This window comes from Somniosus microcephalus, unplaced genomic scaffold, assembly GCF_052327205.1.
Source record: "Somniosus microcephalus isolate GS21.2 unplaced genomic scaffold, FLI_Smic_1.0 unresolved_chr4, whole genome shotgun sequence".
Lineage (NCBI taxonomy): Eukaryota > Metazoa > Chordata > Chondrichthyes > Squaliformes > Somniosidae > Somniosus > Somniosus microcephalus.
The window spans coordinates 2,040,764-2,061,870 of NW_028225182.1; the positions used below are offsets into that span (position 1 = coordinate 2,040,764).

The 21,107-nt window shown below is 40.3% G+C and overlaps 10 non-coding genes across 10 annotated transcripts; all 10 read right to left on the reverse strand.

Annotated features, from left to right (window-relative positions):
• Nucleotides 1-329: 329 nt before the first annotated feature.
• On the reverse strand, nt 330-402 carry trnav-aac (transfer RNA valine (anticodon AAC)). The gene has a single exon. It is a non-coding gene; the product is annotated as a tRNA-Val (tRNA).
• Nucleotides 403-2,371: 1,969 nt separating this feature from the next.
• Nucleotides 2,372-2,444, reverse strand: trnav-aac (transfer RNA valine (anticodon AAC)). The gene has a single exon. It is a non-coding gene; the product is annotated as a tRNA-Val (tRNA).
• A 1,976-nt stretch (nt 2,445-4,420) lies between these two features.
• Nucleotides 4,421-4,493, reverse strand: trnav-gac (transfer RNA valine (anticodon GAC)). The gene has a single exon. It is a non-coding gene; the product is annotated as a tRNA-Val (tRNA).
• Nucleotides 4,494-6,470: 1,977 nt separating this feature from the next.
• Nucleotides 6,471-6,543, reverse strand: trnav-aac (transfer RNA valine (anticodon AAC)). The gene has a single exon. It is a non-coding gene; the product is annotated as a tRNA-Val (tRNA).
• A 1,977-nt stretch (nt 6,544-8,520) lies between these two features.
• trnav-aac (transfer RNA valine (anticodon AAC)) lies at nt 8,521-8,593 on the reverse strand. The gene has a single exon. It is a non-coding gene; the product is annotated as a tRNA-Val (tRNA).
• A 1,977-nt stretch (nt 8,594-10,570) lies between these two features.
• trnav-aac (transfer RNA valine (anticodon AAC)) lies at nt 10,571-10,643 on the reverse strand. The gene has a single exon. It is a non-coding gene; the product is annotated as a tRNA-Val (tRNA).
• A 1,974-nt stretch (nt 10,644-12,617) lies between these two features.
• On the reverse strand, nt 12,618-12,690 carry trnav-aac (transfer RNA valine (anticodon AAC)). The gene has a single exon. It is a non-coding gene; the product is annotated as a tRNA-Val (tRNA).
• Nucleotides 12,691-14,668: 1,978 nt separating this feature from the next.
• On the reverse strand, nt 14,669-14,741 carry trnav-aac (transfer RNA valine (anticodon AAC)). The gene has a single exon. It is a non-coding gene; the product is annotated as a tRNA-Val (tRNA).
• A 1,977-nt stretch (nt 14,742-16,718) lies between these two features.
• On the reverse strand, nt 16,719-16,791 carry trnav-aac (transfer RNA valine (anticodon AAC)). Its single transcript has one exon. It is a non-coding gene; the product is annotated as a tRNA-Val (tRNA).
• A 1,976-nt stretch (nt 16,792-18,767) lies between these two features.
• On the reverse strand, nt 18,768-18,840 carry trnav-gac (transfer RNA valine (anticodon GAC)). The gene has a single exon. It is a non-coding gene; the product is annotated as a tRNA-Val (tRNA).
• Nucleotides 18,841-21,107: the final 2,267 nt, after the last annotated feature.

Genomic DNA, 21,107 nt, shown 5'->3' on the forward strand with positions numbered 1-21,107 from the left:
AAGTTCCGTATACACCTTGGAATTCTGGAAAACATGGTTTGTAGTTTGCAGAAACGGGGCTTAGATCTGCTGTTGTGAACCGAGGTAAAGCTGCAGGATCCTTGAATAATCTTTCACAATTCAACTGAAAGCAGCCGGAATGTGGAACTTTGAGAGGGGCTGTCTGCACGGTCAGGGCTGGAAACGGAAGTGAGCGAGCGAAACCGTAGTGTTCTGTGTGTGTGTACAACTGTACAGAATAACACAAATGTAACAGGACTTTGTTACATTGCATAACAAATGCGAATTGATCCATTTTTCTACGATTTAAATGAACATGATTTACAAAATGTTTCCGCCCGGTTTCGAACCGGGGACCTTTCGCGTGTTAGGCGAACGTGATAACCACTACACTACGGAAACGCTGGATAAAACAGTCGCCTTTGGCAATAAATCTATGAATCAAGTTATTTAAGTTTGACTCTCACCCAGCAAACATGTTACAATTTCCTTCAGTGTGCAACACACATTTTTGTTCGTTTTAATACAATTAATAAGATTCTCACAGACTTCAATTGTCTTTGTCAGAACTGAAATCCCTGACTGGGAATCAAACCTGATTGTTTTCAATGATGATTAGATTGTCCTATGAGGAGAGATTGAGTAGATTGGGCCTATAATCTCTGGAGTTCAGAAGTACGAGATGTGTTGTCATTGAAAGGTACTATTTTCTTGGAGGGCATGAAACGGTAGAAGATGAGAGGTTGTTTCCCCTGGCTGGAGAGTCTCGAACTAGGAGGCAGAGTCTCAGGATAAGGGGCCGGCCATTTGAGACTCAGATGAGGAGACATTTCTTCACTGAGAGGCTTGTGAATCTTTGCAATTCTCAACCTCAGAGGGCAGTGGATGCTCAGTCATTGAGTATATTCAAGAATTTGGGAGTCCTTTTACACAGAATACAGAAATTAACGTTTGTGAGCTCATCCTTTATATTGAGCGGTTTCTCGTCCTTCAATCGGTGTCAGCTTTCGCCCAGCTGTTACTTCACAGCACCAACTTCTTTGTAAGTTCGAACTCTGTCTCACCGCGGGCGCAGTCTGGGCTTTTTTCAATCCCCTTCAACACCGAAACACATTAAAGCAGTGATTTTAATTTAGTAGTGTGATATTTTTCGAGGCACCATTAAATGATTCAATAATTTATTCCTATCAGTGTTGTAGGCTGGGTTCGATTCACGGTTAGGGAAGAAATTTTGATATCACCGTTTCTTATTCATGAATGCGATGTAATTTTATTAAATTAATTACATGCATCTAATGAGAATAAATAAGAACTGCTTTAATCACCATTAATTAACCGGTAACTTTATTTTGCGGAATGAAAGACATAATAATATGGTTACTGAGGGACAGTCGAAACTTCATTCATTTATTTTGCTCTTTGCATCTCCTGAACTGTTAACCCATATCTCATTTTACACATTGCATTTCAGGAGAATGGTTTAAAATGTTCATTGCTTGAGAGAGCAGCGATCTGGGGCAACATTTGTAAAATTTAACGGGACCGGCTATTTCACAGAAAAAACCGATTCTCTCACATGATGTTTTCAGACCACACACTGACTGATCTTTGCTAGGCCCCAAGTGGATGATCTGACACTTGCCCGCGTTGAGCTCCATTATTCACTGGTCAGGGGAGATTTAATAGAGGTGATCAAAATTAAGTGGGAAACCGTTTCCACTGGCAGGAGTGTCAGCAGGGCTATGGGGGAAGAGCAGCGGAGTGGGACTGATTGGATAGCTCTTTCAATGATGCAATATGAATTCCTCATTTTAACCTGCATTTGATAGATTTTAGTTAACCAACGGTATTAAGGGATCATTGAAGTCTGTGAGACACTTCATAACTGTTTCTATTATCATTAATCAACCCACAACATTTTGTTGCACACTGCAGGAATTGCTAACATGTATACCGGATGACAGTCAAACTTCAATAACTTTTTATAGAATCATAGAAAATTGCCTGAACCCCTGTGGTTAATGAAGGGAATTTTAATGGTTGAGTTCCGTATACACCTTGGAATTCTGGAAAACATGGTTTGTAGTTTGCAGAAACGGGGCTTAGATCTGCTGTTGTGAACCGAGGTAAAGCTGCAGGATCCTTGAATAATCTTTCACAATTCAACTGAAAGCAGCCGGAATGTGCAACTTTGAGAGGGGCTGTCTGCACGGTCAGGGCTGGAAACGGAAGTGAGCGAGCGAAACCGTAGTGTTCTGTGTGTGTGCACAACTGTACAGAATAACACAAATGTAACAGGACTTTGTAACATTGCATAACAAATGCGAATTGATCCATTTTTCTACGATTTAAATGAACATGATTTACAAAGTGTTTCCGCCCGGTTTTGAACCAGGGACCTTTTGCGTGTTAGGCGAACGTGATAACCACTACACTACGGAAACGCTGGATAAAACAGTCGCCTTTGGCAATAAATCTATGAATCTATGAAGAAAGTTATTTATGTTTGACTGTCACCCAGCAAACATTTTACAATTTCCTTCAGTGTGCAAAACACATTTTTGTTCGTTTTAATACAATTAATAAGATTCTCACAGACTTCAATTGTCTTTGTCAGAACTGAAATCCCTGACTGGGAATCAAACCTGATTGTTTTCAATGATTATTGGATTGTCCTATGAGGAGAGATTGAGTAGATTGGGCCTATAATCTCTGGAGTTCAGAAGTACGAGATGTGTTGTCATTGAAAGGTACAATTTTCTTGGAGGCATGAAACGGTAGAAGATGAGAGGTTATTTCCCCTGGCTGGAGAGTCTCGAACTAGGAGGCAGAGTCTCAGGATAAGGGGCCGGCCATTTGAGACTCAGAAGAGGAGACATTTCTTCACTCAGAGGCTTGTGAATCTTTGCAATTCTCAACCTCAGAGGGCAGTGGATGCTCAGTCATTGAGTATATTCAAGAATTTGGGAGTCCTTTTACACAGAATACAGAAATTAACGTTTGTGAGCTCATCCTTTATATTGAGCGGTTTCTCGTCCTTCAATCGGTGTCAGCTTTCGCCCAGCTGTTACTTCACAGCACCAACTTCTTTGTAAGTTCGAACTCTGTCTCACCGCGGGCGCAGTCTGGGCTTTTTTCAATCCCCTTCAACACCGAAACACATTAAAGCAGTGATTTTAATTTAGTAGTGTGATATTTTTCGAGGCACCATTAAATGATTCAATAATTTATTCCTATCAGTGTTGCAGGCTGGGTTCGATTCACGGTTAGGGAAGAAATTTTGATATCACCGTTTCTTATTCATGAATGCGATGTAATTTTATTAAATTAATTACATGCATCTAATGTGAATAAATAAGAACTGCTTTAATCACCATTAATTAACCGGTAACTTTATTTTGCGGAATGAAAGACATAATAATATGGTTACTGAGGGACAGTCGAAACTTCATACATTTATTTTGCTCTTTGCATCTCCTGAACTGTTAACCCATATCTCATTTTACACATTGCATTTCAGGAGAATGGTTTAAAATCTTCATTGCTTGAGAGAGCAGCGATCTGGGGCAACATTTGTAAAATTTAACGGGACCGGCTATTTCACAGAAAAAACCGATTCTCTCACATGATGTTTTCAGACAACACACTGACTGATCTTTGCTAGGCCCCAAGTGGATGATCTGACACTTGCCCGCGTTGAGCTCCATTATTCACTGGTCAGGGGAGATTTAATAGAGGTGATCAAAATTAAGGGGGAAACCGTTTCCACTGGCAGGAGTGTCAGCAGGGCTATGGGAGAAGAGCAGCGGAGTGGGACTGATTGGATAGCTCTTTCAAAGATGCAATATGAATTCCTCATTTTAACCTGCAATTGATAGATTTTAGTTAACCAACGGTATTAAGGGATCATTGAAGTCTGTGAGACACTTCATAACTGTTTCTATTATCATTAATCAACCCACAACATTTTGTTGCACACTGCAGGAATTGCTAACACGTATACCGGATGACAGTCAAACTTCAATAACTTTTTATAGAATCATAGAAAATTGCCTGAACCCCTGTGGTTAATGAAGGGAATTTTAATGGTTGAGTTCCGTATACACCTTGGAATTGTGGAAAACATGGGTTGTAGTTTGCAGAAACGGGGCTTAGATCTGCTGTTGTGAACCGAGGTAAAGCTGCAGGATCCTTGAATAATCTTTCACAATTCAACTGAAAGCAGCCGGAATGTGGAACTTTGAGAGGGGCTGTCTGCACGGTCAGGGCTGGAAACGGAAGTGAGCGAGCGAAACCGTAGTGTTCTGTGTGTGTGTACAACTGTACAGAATAACACAAATGTAACAGGACTTTGTTACATTGCATAACAAATGCGAATTGATCCATTTTTCTACGATTTAAATGAACATGATTTACAAAATGTTTCCGCCCGGTTTCGAACCGGTGACCTTTCGCGTGTCAGGCGAACGTGATAAACACTACACTACAGAAACGCCGGATAAAACAGTCGCCTTTGGCAATAAATCTATGAATCTATGAAGAAAGTTATTTAAGTTTGACTGTCACCCAGCAAACATGTTACAATTTCCTTCAGTGTGCAACACACATTTTTGTTCGTTTTAATACAATTAATAAGATTCTCACAGACTTCAATTGTCTTTGTCAGAACTGAAATCCCTGACTGGGAATCAAACCTGAATGTTTTCAATGATGATTGGATTGTCCTATGAGGAGAGATTGAGTAGATTGGGCCTATAATCTCTGGAGTTCAGAAGTACGAGATGTGTTGTCATTGAAAGGTACTATTTTCTTGGAGGGCATGAAACGGTAGAAGATGAGAGGTTGTTTCCCCTGGCTGGAGAGTCTCGAACTAGGAGGCAGAGTCTCAGGATAAGGGGCCGGCCATTTGAGACTCAGATGAGGAGACATTTCTTCACTCAGAGGCTTGTGAATCTTTGCAATTCTCAACCTCAGAGGGCAGTGGATGCTCAGTCATTGAGTATATTCAAGAATTTGGGATTCCTTTTACACAGAATACAGAAATTAACGTTTGTGAGCTCATCCTTTATATTGAGCGGTTTCTCGTCCTTCAATCGGTGTCAGCTTTCGCCCAGCTGTTACTTCACAGCACCAACTTCTTTGTAAGTTCGAACTCTGTCTCACCGCGGGCGCAGTCTGGGCTTTTTTCAATCCCCTTCAACACCGAAACACATTAAAGCAGTGATTTTAATTTAGTAGTGTGATATTTTTCGAGGCACCATTAAATGATTCAATAATTTATTCCTATCAGTGTTGCAGGCTGGGTTCGATTCACGGTTAGGGAAGAAATTTTGATATCACCGTTTCTTATTCATGAATGCGATGTAATTTTATTAAATTAATTACATGCATCTAATGTGAATAAATAAGAACTGCTTTAATCACCATTAATTAACCGGTAACTTTATTTTGCGGAATGAAAGACATAATAATATGGTTACTGAGGGACAGTCGAAACTTCATTCATTTATTTTGCTCTTTGCATCTCCTGAACTGTTAACCCATATCTCATTTTACACATTGCATTTCAGGAGAATGGTTTAAAATGTTCATTGCTTGAGAGAGCAGCGATCTGGGGCAACATTTGTAAAATTTAACGGGACCGGCTATTTCACAGAAAAAACCGATTCTCTCACATGATATTTTCAGACCACACACTGACTGATCTTTGCTAGGCCCCAAGTGGATGATCTGACACTTGCCCGCGTTGAGCTCCATTATTCACTGGTCAGGGGAGATTTAATAGAGGTGATCAAAATTAAGGGGGAAACCGTTTCCACTGGCACGAGTGTCAGCAGGGCTATGGGAGAAGAGCAGCGGAGTGGGACTGATTGGATAGCTCTTTCAAAGATGCAATATGAATTCCTCATTTTAACCTGCAATTGATAGATTTTAGTTAACCAACGGTATTAAGGGATCATTGAAGTCTGTGAGACACTTCATAACTGTTTCTATTATCATTAATCAACCCACAACATTTTGTTGCACACTGCAGGAATTGCTAACATGTATACCGGATGACAGTCAAACTTCAATAACTTTTTATAGAATCATAGAAAATTGCCTGAACCCCTGTGGTTAATGAAGGGAATTTTAATGGTTGAGTTCCGTATACACCTTGGAATTCTGGAAAACATGGTTTGTAGTTTGCAGAAACAGGGCTTAGATCTGCTGTTGTGAACCGAGGTAAAGCTGCAGGATCCTTGAATAATCTTTCACAATTCAACTGAAAGCAGCCGGAATGTGCAACTTTGAGAGGGGCTGTCTGCACGGTCAGGGCTGGAAACGGAAGTGAGCGAGCGAAACCGTAGTGTTCTGTGTGTGTGTACAACTGTACAGAATAACACAAATGTAACAGGACTTTGTTACCTTGCATAACAAATGCGAATTGATCCATTTTTCTACGATTTAAATGAACATGATTTACAAAATGTTTCCACCCGCTTTCGAACCGGGGACCTTTCGCATGTTAGGCGAACGTGATAACCACTACACTACGAAAACGCCGGATAAAACAGTCGCCTTTGGCAATAAATCTATGAATCTATGAAGAAAGTTATTTAAGTTTGACTGTCACCCAGCAAACATGTTACAATTTCCTTCAGTGTGCAACACACATTTTTGTTCGTTTTAATACAATTAATAAGATTCTCACAGACTTCAATTGTCTTTGTCAGAACTGAAATCCCTGACTGGGAATCAAACCTGATTGTTTTCAATGATGATTGGATTGTCCTATGAGGAGAGATTGAATAGATTGGGCCTATAATCTCTGGAGTTCAGAAGTACGAGATGTGTTGTCATTGAAAGGTACTATTTTCTTGGAGGGCATGAAACGGTAGAAGATGAGAGGTTGTTTCCCCTGGCTGGAGAGTCTCGAACTAGGAGGCAGAGTCTCAGGATAAGGGGCCGGCCATTTGAGACTCAGATGAGGAGACATTTCTTCACTCAGAGGCTTGTGAATCTTTGCAATTCTCAACCTCAGAGGGCAGTGGATGCTCAGTCATTGAGTATATTCAAGAATTTGGGAGTCCTTTTACACAGAATACAGAAATTAACGTTTGTGAGCTCATCCTTTATATTGAGCGGTTTCTCGTCCTTCAATCGGTGTCAGCTTTCGCCCAGCTGTTACTTCACAGCACCAACTTCTTTGTAAGTTCGAACTCTGTCTCACCGCGGGCGCAGTCTGGGCTTTTTTCAATCCCCTTCAACACCGAAACACATTAAAGCAGTGATTTTAATTTAGTAGTCTGATATTTTTCGAGGCACCATTAAATGATTCAATAATTTATTCCTATCAGTGTTGCAGGCTGGGTTCGATTCACGGTTAGGGAAGAAATTTTGATATCACCGTTTCTTATTCATGAATGCGATGTAATTTTATTAAATTAATTACATGCATCTAATGTGAATAAATAAGAACTGCTTTAATCACCATTAATTAACCGGTAACTTTATTTTGCGGAATGAAAGACATAATAATATGGTTACTGAGGGACAGTCGAAACTTCATACATTTATTTTGCTCTTTGCATCTCCTGAACTGTTAACCCATATCTCATTTTACACATTGCATTTCAGGAGAATGGTTTAAAATGTTCATTGCTTGAGAGAGCAGCGATCTGGGGCAACATTTGTAAAATTTATCGGGACCGGCTATTTCACAGAAAAAACCAATTCTCTCACATGATGTTTTCAGACAACACACTGACTGATCTTTGCTAGGCCCCAAGTGGATGATCTGACACTTGCCCGCGTTGAGCTCCATTATTCACTGGTCAGGGGAGATTTAATAGAGGTGATCAAAATTAAGGGGGAAACCGTTTCCACTGGCAGGAGTGTCAGCAGGGCTATGGGAGAAGAGCAGCGGAGTGGGACTGATTGGATAGCTCTTTCAAAGATGCAATATGAATTCCTCATTTTAACCTGCAATTGATAGATTTTAGTTAACCAACGGTATTAAGGGATCATTGAAGTCTGTGAGACACTTCATAACTGTTTCTATTATCATTAATCAACCCACAACATTTTGTTGCACACTGCAGGAATTGCTCACATGTATACCGGATGACAGTCAAACTTCAATAACTTTTTATAGAATCATAGAAAATTGCCTGAACCCCTGTGGTTAATGAAGGGAATTTTAATGGTTGAGTTCCGTATACACCTTGGAATTCTGGAAAACATGGTTTGTAGTTTGCAGAAACGGGGCTTAGATCTGCTGTTGTGAACCGAGGTAAAGCTGCAGGATCCTTGAATAATCTTTCACAATTCAACTGAAAGCAGCCGGAATGTGCAACTTTGAGAGGGGCTGTCTGCACGGTCAGGGCTGGAAACGGAAGTGAGCGAGCGAAACCGTAGTGTTCTGTGTGTGTGTACAACTGTACAGAATAACACAAATGTAACAGGACTTTGTTACATTGCATAACAAATGCGAATTGATCCATTTTTCTACGATTTAAATGAACATGATTTACAAAATGTTTCCCCCCGGTTTCGAACCGGGGACCTTTCGCGTGTTAGGCGAACGTGATAACCACTACACTACGGAAACGCCGGATGAAACAATCGCCTTTGGCAATAAATCTATGAATCTATGAAGAAAGTTATTTAAGTTTGACTGTCACCCAGCAAACATGTTACAATTTCCTTCAGTGTGCAACACACATTTTTGTTCGTTTTAATACAATTAATAAGATTCTCACAGACTTCAATTGTCTTTGTCAGAACTGAAATCCCTGACTGGGAATCAAACCTGATTGTTTTCAATGATGATTGGATTGTCCTATGAGGAGAGATTGAGTAGATTGGGCCTATAATCTCTGGAGTTCAGAAGTACGAGATGTGTTGTCATTGAAAGGTACAATTTTCTTTGAGGGCATGAAACGGTAGAAGATGAGAGGTTGTTTCCCCTGGCTGGAGAGTCTCGAACTAGGAGGCAGAGTCTCAGGATAAGGGGCCGGCTATTTGAGACTCAGATGAGGAGACATTTCTTCACTCAGAGGCTTGTGAATCTTTGCAATTCTCAACCTCAGAGGGCAGTGGATGCTCAGTCATTGAGTATATTCAAGAATTTGGGAGTCCTTTTACACAGAATACAGAAATTAACGTTTGTGTGCTCATCCTTTATATTGAGCGGTTTCTCGTCCTTCAATCGGTGTCAGCTTTCGCCCAGCTGTTACTTCACAGCACCAACTTCTTTGTAAGTTCGAACTCTGTCTCACCCCGGGCGCAGTCTGGGCTTTTTTCAATCCCCTTCAACACCGAAACACATTAAAGCAGTGATTTTAATTTAGTAGTGTGATATTTTTCGAGGCACCATTAAATGATTCAATAATTTATCCCTATCAGTGTTGCAGGCTGGGTTCGATTCACGGTTAGGGAACAAATTTTGATATCACCGTTTCTTAGTCATGAATGCGATGTAATTTTATTAAATTAATTACATGCATCTAATGTGAATAAATAAGAACTGCTTTAATCACCATTAATTAACCTGTATCTTTATTTTGCAGAATGAAAGACATAATAATATGGTTACTGAGGGACAGTCGAAACTTCATTCATTTATTTTGCTCTTTGCATCTCCTGAACTGTTAACCCATATCTGATTTTACACATTGCATTTCAGGAGAATGGTTTAAAATGTTCATTGCTTGAGAGAGCAGCGATCTGGGGCAACTTTTGTAAAATTTAACGGGACCGGCTATTTCACAGAAAAAAACGATTCTCTCACATGATGTTTTCAGACAACACACTGAATGATCTTTGCTAGGCCCCAAGTGGATGATCTGACACTTGCCCGCGTTGAGCTCCATTATTCACTGGTCAGGGGAGATTTAATAGAGGTGATCAAAATTAAGGGGGAAACCGTTTCCACTGGCAGGAGTGTCAGCAGGGCTATGGGGGAAGAGCAGCGGAGTGGGACTGATTGGATAGCTCTTTCAAAGTTGCAAAATGAATTCCTCATTTTAACCTGCAATTGATAGATTTTAGTTAACCAACGGTATTAAGGGATCATTGAAGTCTGTGAGACACTTCATAACTGTTTCTATTATCATTAATCAACCCACAACATTTTGTTGCACACTGCAGGAATTGCTAACACGTATACCGGATGACAGTCAAACTTCAATAACTTTTTATAGAATCATAGAAAATTGCCTGAACCCCTGTGGTTAATGAAGGGAATTTTAATGGTTGAGTTCCGTATACACCTTGGAATTCTGGAAAACATGGTTTGGAGTTTGCAGAAACGGGGCTTAGATCTGCTGTTGTGAACCGAGGTAAAGCTGCAGGATCCTTGAATAATCTTTCACAATTCAACTGAAAGCAGCCGGAATGTGAAACTTTGAGAGGGGCTGTCTGCACGGTCAGGGCTGGAAACGGAAGTGAGCGAGCGAAACCGTAGTGTTCTGTGTGTGTGTACAACTGTACAGAATAACACAAATGTAACAGGACTTTGTTACATTGCATAACAAATGGGAATTGATCCATTTTTCTACGATTTAAATGAACATGATTTACAAAACGTTTCCGCCCGGTTTCGAACCGGGCACCTTTCGCGTGTTAGGCGAACGTGATAACCACTACACTACGGAAACGCCGGATAAAACAGTCGCCTTTGGCAATAAATCTATGAATCTATGAAGAAAGTTATTTAAGTTTGACTGTCACCCAGCAAACATGTTACAATTTCCTTCAGTGTGCAACACACATTTTTGTTCGTTTTAATACAATTAATAAGATTCTCACAGACTTCAATTGTCTTTGTCAGAACTGAAATCCCTGACTGGGAATCAAACCTGATTGTTTTCAATGATTATTGGATTGTCCTATGAGGAGAGATTGAGTAGATTGGGCCTATAATCTCTGGAGTTCAGAAGTACGAGATGTGTTGTCATTGAAAGGTACAATTTTCTTGGAGGGCATGAAACGGTAGAAGATGAGAGGTTGTTTCCCCTGGCTGGAGAGTCTCGAACTAGGAGGCAGAGTCTCAGGATAAGGGGCCGGCCATTTGAGACTCAGATGAGGAGACATTTCTTCACTCAGAGGCTTGTGAATCTTTGCAATTCTCAACCTCAGAGGGCAGTGGATGCTCAGTCATTGAGTATATTCAAGAATTTGGGAGTCCTTTTACACAGAATACAGAAATTAACGTTTGTGAGCTCATCCTTTATATTGAGCGGTTTCTCGTCCTTCAATCGGTGTCAGCTTTCGCCCAGCTGTTACTTCACAGCACCAACTTCTTTGTAAGTTCGAACTCTGTCTCACCGCGGGCGCAGTCTGGGCTTTTTTCAATCCCCTTCAACACCGAAACACATTAAAGCAGTGATTTTAATTTAGTAGTGTGATATTTTTCGAGGCACCATTAAATGATTCAATAATTTATTCCTATCAGTGTTGCAGGCTGGGTTCGATTCACGGTTAGGGAAGAAATTTTGATATCACCGTTTCTTATTCATGAATGCGATGTAATTTTATTAAATTAATTACATGCATCTAATGTGAATAAATAAGAACTGCCTTAATCACCATTAATTAACCGGTAACTTTATTTTGCGGAATGAAAGACATAATAATATGGTTACTGAGGGACAGTCGAAACTTCATTCATTTATTTTGCTCTTTGCATCTCCTGAACTGTTAACCCATATCTCATTTTACACATTGCATTTCAGGAGAATGGTTTAAAATGTTCATTGCTTGAGAGAGCAGCGATCTGGGGCAACATTTGTAAAATTTAACGGGACCGGCTATTTCACAGAAAAAACCGATTCTCTCACATGATGTTTTCAGAACACACTGACTGATCTTTGCTAGCCCCAAGTGGATGATCTGACACTTGCCCGCGTTGAGCTCCATTATTCACTGGTCAGGGGAGATTTAATAGAGGTGATCAAAATTAAGGGGGAAACCGTTTCCGCTGGCAGGAGTGTCAGCAGGGCTATGGGGGAAGAGCAGCGGAGTGGGACTGATTGGATAGCTCTTTCAAAGATGCAATATGAATTGCTCATTTTAACCTGCAATTGATAGATTTTAGTTAACCAACGGTATTAAGGGATCATTGAAGTCTGTGAGACACTTCATAACTGTTTCTATTATCATTAATCAACCCACAACATTTTGTTGCACACTGCAGGAATTGCTAACATGTATACCGGATGACAGTCAAACTTCAATAACTTTTTATAGAATCATAGAAAATTGCCTGAACCCCTGTGGTTAATGAAGGGAATTTTAATGGTTGAGTTCCGTATACACCTTGGAATTCTGGAAAACATGGTTTGTAGTTTGCAGAAACGGGGCTCAGATCTGCTGTTGTGAACCGAGGTAAAGCTGCAGGATCCTTGAATAATCTTTCACAATTCAACTGAAAGCAGCCGGAATGTGCAACTTTGAGAGGGGCTGTCTGCAGGGTCAGGGCTGGAAACGGAAGTGAGCGAGCGAAACCGTAGTGTTTTGTGTGTGTGTGCAACTGTGCAGAATAACACAAATGTAACAGGACTTTGTTACTTTGCATAACAAATGCGAATTGATCCATTTTTCTACGATTTAAATGAACATGATTTACATAACGTTTCCACCCGGTTTCGAACCGGGGACTTTTCGCGTGTTAGGCGAACGTGATAACCTCTACACTACGGAAACGTTAGATAAAACAGTCGCCTTTGGCAATAAATCTATGAATCTATGAAGAAAGTTACTTAAGTTTGACTGTCACCCAGCAAACATGTTACAATTTCCTTCAGTGTGCAACACACATTTTTGTTCGTTTTAATACAATTAATAAGATTCTCACAGACTTCAATTGTCTTTGTCAGAACTGAAATCCCTGACTGGGAATCAAACCTGATTGCTTTCAATGATGATTGGATTGTCCTATGAGGAGAGATTGAGTAGATTGGGCCTATAATCTCTGGAGTTCAGAAGTACGAGATGTGTTGTCATTGAAAGGTACAATTTTCTTGGAGGGCATGAAACGGTAGAAGATGAGAGGTTGTTTCCCCTGGCTGGAGAGTCTCGAACTAGGAGGCAGAGTCTCAGGATAAGGGGCCGGCCATTTGAGACTCAGATGAGGAGACATTTCTTCACTCAGAGGCTTGTGAATCTTTGCAATTCTCAACCTCAGAGGGCAGTGGATGCTCAGTCATTGAGTAGATTCAAGAATTTGGGAGTCCTTTTACACAGAATACAGAAATTAACGTTTGTGAGCTCATCCTTTATATTGAGCGGTTTCTCGTCCTTCAATCGGTGTCAGCTTTCGCCCAGCTGTTACTTCACAGCACCAACTTCTTTGTAAGTTCGAACTCTGTCTCACCGCGGGCGCAGTCTGGGCTTTTTTCAATCCTCTTCAACACCGAAACACATTAAAGCAGTGATTTTAATTTAGCAGTGTGATATTTTTTGAGGCACCATTAAATGATTCAATAACGTATTCCTATCAGTATCGCGAGCTGGGTTCGATTCCCGGTTAGGGAAGAAATTTTGATATCACCGTTTCTTATTCATGAATGCGATGTAATTTTATTAAATTAATTACATGCATCTAATGTGAATAAATAAGAACTGCTTTAATCACCATTAATTAACCGGTAACTTTATTTTGCAGAATGAAAGACATGATAATATGGTTACTGAGGGACAGTCGAAACTTCATTCATTTATTTTGCTCTTTGCATCTCCTGAACTGATAACTCATATCTCATTTTACACATTGCATTTTAGGAGAATGGTTTAAAATGTTCATTGCTTGAGAGAGCAGCGATCTGGGGCAACATTTGTAAAATTTAACGGGACCGGCTACTTCACAGAAAAAACCTATTCTCTCACATGATGTTTTCAGACGACACACTGACCGATCTTTGCTCGGCCCCAAGTGGATGATCTGATACTTGCCCGCGTTGAACTCCATTAATCACTGGTCAGGGGAGATTTAATAGAGGTGATCAAAATTATGGGGGAAACAGTTTCCACTGGCAGGAGTGTCAGCAGGTCTATGGGGGAAGAGCAGGGGAGTGGGACTGATTGGATAGCTCTTTCAAAGATGCATCATGAATTGCTCATTGTAACCTGCGATTGATAGCTTTTAGTCAACCAACGGTATTAAGGAATCATTGAAGTCTGTGAGACACTTCATAATTGTTTCTATTATCATTAATCAACCCACAACATTTTGTTGCACACTGCAGGAATTGCTAACATGTATACCGGATGACAGTCAAACTTTAATAACTTGTTATAGAATCATAGAAAATTACCTGAACCCCTGAGGTTAATGAAGGGAATTTTAATGGTTGTGTTCCGTATACACCTTGGAATTCTGGAAAACATGGTTTGTTGTTTGCAGCAACGCGGCTTCGATCTGTTGTTGTGAACCGAAGTGAAGCTGCAGGATCCTTGAATAATCTTTCACAATTCAACTGAAAGCAGCCGGATTGTGCAGCTTTGAGAGGGGCTGTCTGCACGGCCAGGGCTGGAAACAGAAGTGAGCGAGCGACACCGTAAGTGTTCTGTGTGTGTGCACAACTGTACAGAATAACACAAATGTAACAGGACTTTGTTACTTTGCATAACAAATGGGAATTGATCCATTTTTCTACGATTTACATGAACATGATTTACAAAATGTTTCCGCCCGGTTTCGAACCGGTGACTTTTCGCGTGTTAGGCGAACGTGATAATCACTACACTACGGAAACGCTGGATCAAGCCGTTGCCTTTTGTTATAAATCTATGAATCTCTGACGAAAGTTATTAAAGTTTGACTGTCACCCGGCAAACATGTTACAATTTCCTTCAGTGTGCAACACACATTTTTGTTGGTTTTAATACAATTTTTAAGATTCTCACAGACTTCAATGGTCTTTGTCAGAACTGAAATCCCTGACTGGGAATCAAACCTGATTGTTTTCAGTGATGATAGGATTGTCCTATGAGGAGAGATTGAGCAGATTGGGCCTATAATCTTTGGAGTTCAGAAGAACGAGAGGTGTTCTCATTGAAAGGTATAATTTTCTTGGAGGGCTTGAAAGGGTAGAAGCTGAGAGGTTGTTTCCCCTGGCTGGAGAGTCTCGAACTAGGAGGCAGAGTCTCAGGATAAGGGGCCGGCCATTTGAGACTCAGATGAGGAGACATTTCTTCACTCAGAGGCTTGTGAATCTTTGCAATTCTCAACCTCAGAGGGCAGTGGATGCTCAGTCATTGAGTATATTCAAGAATTTGGGAGTCCTTTTACACAGAATACAGAAATTAACGTTTGTGAGCTCATCCTTTATATTGAGCGGTTTCTCGTCCTTCAATCGGTGTCAGCTTTCGCCCAGCTGTTACTTCACAGCACCAACTTCTTTGTAAGTTCGAACTCTGTCTCACCGCGGGCGCAGTCTGGGCTTTTTTCAATCCCCTTCAACACCGAAACACATTAAAGCAGTGATTTTAATTTAGTAGTGTGATATTTTTCGAGGCACCATTAAATGATTCAATAATTTATTCCTATCAGTGTTGTAGGCTGGGTTCGATTCACGGTTAGGGAAGAAATTTTGATATCACCGTTTCTTATTCATGAATGCGATGTAATTTTATTAAATTAATTACATGCATCTAATGAGAATAAATAAGAACTGCTTTAATCACCATTAATTAACCGGTAACTTTATTTTGCGGAATGAAAGACATAATAATATGGTTACTGAGGGACAGTCGAAACTTCATTCATTTATTTTGCTCTTTGCATCTCCTGAACTGTTAACCCATATCTCATTTTACACATTGCATTTCAGGAGAATGGTTTAAAATGTTCATTGCTTGAGAGAACAGCGATCTGGGGCAACATTTGTAAAATTTAACGGGACCGGCTATTTCACAGAAAAAACCGATTCTCTCACATGATGTTTTCAGACCACACACTGACTGATCTTTGCTAGGCCCCAAGTGGATGATCTGACACTTGCCCGCGTTGAGCTCCATTATTCACTGGTCAGGGGAGATTTAATAGAGGTGATCAAAATTAAGTGGGAAACCGTTTCCACTGGCAGGAGTGTCAGCAGGGCTATGGGGGAAGAGCAGCGGAGTGGGACTGATTGGATAGCTCTTTCAATGATGCAATATGAATTCCTCATTTTAACCTGCATTTGATAGATTTTAGTTAACCAACGGTATTAAGGGATCATTGAAGTCTGTGAGACACTTCATAACTGTTTCTATTATCATTAATCAACCCACAACATTTTGTTGCACACTGCAGGAATTGCTAACATGTATACCGGATGACAGTCAAACTTCAATAACTTTTTATAGAATCATAGAAAATTGCCTGAACCCCTGTGGTTAATGAAGGGAATTTTAATGGTTGAGTTCCGTATACACCTTGGAATTCTGGAAAACATGGTTTGTAGTTTGCAGAAACGGGGCTTAGATCTGCTGTTGTGAACCGAGGTAAAGCTGCAGGATCCTTGAATAATCTTTCACAATTCAACTGAAAGCAGCCGGAATGTGCAACTTTGAGAGGGGCTGTCTGCACGGTCAGGGCTGGAAACGGAAGTCAGCGAGCGAAACCGTAGTGTTCTGTGTGTGTGCACAACTGTACAGAATAACACAAATGTAACAGGACTTTGTAACATTGCATAACAAATGCGAATTGATCCATTTTTCTACGATTTAAATGAACATGATTTACAAAGTGTTTCCGCCCGGTTTCGAACCAGGGACCTTTTGCGTGTTAGGCGAACGTGATAACCACTACACTACGGAAACGCTGGATAAAACAGTCGCCTTTGGCAATAAATCTATGAATCTATGAAGAAAGTTATTTATGTTTGACTGTCACCCAGCAAACATTTTACAATTTCCTTCAGTGTGCAAAACACATTTTTGTTCGTTTTAATACAATTAATAAGATTCTCACAGACTTCAATTGTCTTTGTCAGAACTGAAATCCCTGACTGGGAATCAAACCTGATTGTTTTCAATGATTATTGGATTGTCCTATGAGGAGAGATTGAGTAGATTGGGCCTATAATCTCTGGAGTTCAGAAGTACGAGATGTGTTGTCATTGAAAGGTACAATTTTCTTGGAGGCATGAAACGGTAGAAGATGAGAGGTTATTTCCCCTGGCTGGAGAGTCTCGAACTAGGAGGCAGAGTCTCAGGATAAGGGGCCGGCCATTTGAGACTCAGAAGAGGAGACATTTCTTCACTCAGAGGCTTGTGAATCTTTGCAATTCTCAACCTCAGAGGGCAGTGGATGCTCAGTCATTGAGTATATTCAAGAATTTGGTAGTCCTTTTACACAGAATACAGAAATTAACGTTTGTGAGCTCATCCTTTATATTGAGCGGTTTCTCGTCCTTCAATCGGTGTCAGCTTTCGCCCAGCTGTTACTTCACAGCACCAACTTCTTTGTAAGTTCGAACTCTGTCTCACCGCGGGCGCAGTCTGGGCTTTTTTCAATCCCCTTCAACACCGAAACACATTAAAGCAGTGATTTTAATTTAGTAGTGTGATATTTTTCGAGGCACCATTAAATGATTCAATAATTTATTCCTATCAGTGTTGCAGGCTGGGTTCGATTCACGGTTAGGGAAGAAATTTTGATATCACCGTTTCTTATTCATGAATGCGATGTAATTTTATTAAATTAATTACATGCATCTAATGTGAATAAATAAGAACTGCTTTAATCACCATTAATTAACCGGTAACTTTATTTTGCGGAATGAAAGACATAATAATATGGTTACTGAGGGACAGTCGAAACTTCATACATTTATTTTGCTCTTTGCATCTCCTGAACTGTTAACCCATATCTCATTTTACACATTGCATTTCAGGAGAATGGTTTAAAATCTTCATTGCTTGAGAGAGCAGCGATCTGGGGCAACATTTGTAAAATTTAACGGGACCGGCTATTTCACAGAAAAAACCGATTCTCTCACATGATGTTTTCAGACAACACACTGACTGATCTTTGCTAGGCCCCAAGTGGATGATCTGACACTTGCCCGCGTTGAGCTCCATTATTCACTGGTCAGGGGAGATTTAATAGAGGTGATCAAAATTAAGGGGGAAACCGTTTCCACTGGCAGGAGTGTCAGCAGGGCTATGGGAGAAGAGCAGCGGAGTGGGACTGATTGGATAGCTCTTTCAAAGATGCAATATGAATTCCTCATTTTAACCTGCAATTGATAGATTTTAGTTAACCAACGGTATTAAGGGATCATTGAAGTCTGTGAGACACTTCATAACTGTTTCTATTATCATTAATCAACCCACAACATTTTGTTGCACACTGCAGGAATTGCTAACACGTATACCGGATGACAGTCAAACTTCAATAACTTTTTATAGAATCATAGAAAATTGCCTGAACCCCTGTGGTTAATGAAGGGAATTTTAATGGTTGAGTTCCGTATACACCTTGGAATTCTGGAAAACATGGGTTGTAGTTTGCAGAAACGGGGCTTAGATCTGCTGTTGTGAACCGAGGTAAAGCTGCAGGATCCTTGGATAATCTTTCACAATTCAACTGAAAGCAGCCGGAATGTGGAACTTTGAGAGGAGCTGCCTGCACGGTCAGGGCTGGAAACGGAAGTGAGCGAGCGAAACCGTAGTGTTCTGTGTGTGTGTACAACTGTACAGAATAACACAAATGTAACAGGACTTTGTTACATTGCATAACAAATGCGAATTGATCCATTTTTCTACGATTTAAATGAACATGATTTACAAAATGTTTCCGCCCGGTTTCGAACCGGTGACCTTTCGCATGTCAGGCGAACGTGATAAACACTACACTACAGAAACGCCGGATAAAACAGTCGCCTTTGGCAATAAATCTATGAATCTATGAAGAAAGTTATTTAAGTTTGACTGTCACCCAGCAAACATGTTACAATTTCCTTCAGTGTGCAACACACATTTTTGTTCGTTTTAATACAATTAATAAGATTCTCACAGACTTCAATTGTCTTCGTCAGAACTGAAATCCCTGACTGGGAATCAAACCTGAATGTTTTCAATGATGATTGGATTGTCCTATGAGGAGAGATTGAGTAGATTGGGCCTATAATCTCTGGAGTTCAGAAGTACGAGATGTGTTGTCATTGAAAGGTACTATTTTCTTGGAGGGCATGAAACGGTAGAAGATGAGAGGTTGTTTCCCCTGGCTGGAGAGTCTCGAACTAGGAGGCAGAGTCTCAGGATAAGGGGCCGGCCATTTGAGACTCAGATGAGGAGACATTTCTTCACTCAGAGGCTTGTGAATCTTTGCAATTCTCAACCTCAGAGGGCAGTGGATGCTCAGTCATTGAGTATATTCAAGAATTTGGGATTCCTTTTACACAGAATACAGAAATTAACGTTTGTGAGCTCATCCTTTATATTGAGCGGTTTCTCGTCCTTCAATCGGTGTCAGCTTTCGCCCAGCTGTTACTTCACAGCACCAACTTCTTTGTAAGTTCGAACTCTGTCTCACCGCGGGCGCAGTCTGGGCTTTTTTCAATCCCCTTCAACACCGAAACACATTAAAGCAGTGATTTTAATTTAGTAGTGTGATATTTTTCGAGGCACCATTAAATGATTCAATAATTTATTCCTATCAGTGTTGCAGGCTGGGTTCGATTCACGGTTAGGGAAGAAATTTTGATATCACCGTTTCTTATTCATGAATGCGATGTAATTTTATTAAATTAATTACATGCATCTAATGTGAATAAATAAGAACTGCTTTAATCACCATTAATTAACCGGTAACTTTATTTTGCGGAATGAAAGACATAATAATATGGTTACTGAGGGACAGTCGAAACTTCATTCATTTATTTTGCTCTTTGCATCTCCTGAACTGTTAACCCATATCTCATTTTACACATTGCATTTCAGGAGAATGGTTTAAAATGTTCATTGCTTGAGAGAGCAGCGATCTGGGGCAACATTTGTAAAATTTAAACGGGACCGGCTATTTCACAGAAAAAACCGATTCTCTCACATGATGTTTTCAGACCACACACTGACTGATCTTTGCTAGGCCCCAAGTGGATGATCTGACACTTGCCCGCGTTGAGCTCCATTATTCACTGGTCAGGGGAGATTTAATAGAGGTGATCAAAATTAAGGGGGAAACCGTTTCCACTGGCAGGAGTGTCAGCAGGGCTATGGGAGAAGAGCAGCGGAGTGGGACTGATTGGATAGCTCTTTCAAAGATGCAATATGAATTCCTCATTTTAACCTGCAATTGATAGATTTTAGTTAACCAACGGTATTAAGGGATCATTGAAGTCTGTGAGACACTTCATAACTGTTTCTATTATCATTAATCAACCCACAACATTTTGTTGCACACTGCAGGAATTGCTAACATGTATACCGGATGACAGTCAAACTTCAATAACTTTTTATAGAATCATAGAAAATTGCCTGAACCACTGTGGTTAATGAAGGGAATTTTAATGGTTGAGTTCCGTATACACCTTGGAATTCTGGAAAACATGGTTTGTAGTTTGCAGAAACAGGGCTTAGATCTGCTGTTGTGAACCGAGGTAAAGCTGCAGGATCCTTGAATAATCTTTCACAATTCAACTGAAAGCAGCCGGAATGTGCAACTTTGAGAGGGGCTGTCTGCACGGTCAGGGCTGGAAACGGAAGTGAGCGAGCGAAACCGTAGTGTTCTGTGTGTGTGTACAACTGTACAGAATAACACAAATGTAACAGGACTTTGTTACCTTGCATAACAAATGCGAATTGATCCATTTTTCTACGATTTAAATGAACATGATTTACAAAATGTTTCCACGCGCTTTCGAACCGGGGACCTTTCGCATGTTAGGCGAACGTGATAACCACTACACTACGAAAACGCCGGATAAAACAGTCGCCTTTGGCAATAAATCTATGAATCTATGAAGAAAGTTATTTAAGTTTGACTGTCACCCAGCAAACATGTTACAATTTCCTTCAGTGTGCAACACACATTTTTGTTCGTTTTAATACAATTAATAAGATTCTCACAGACTTCAATTGTCTTTGTCAGAACTGAAATCCCTGACTGGGAATCAAACCTGATTGTTTTCAAT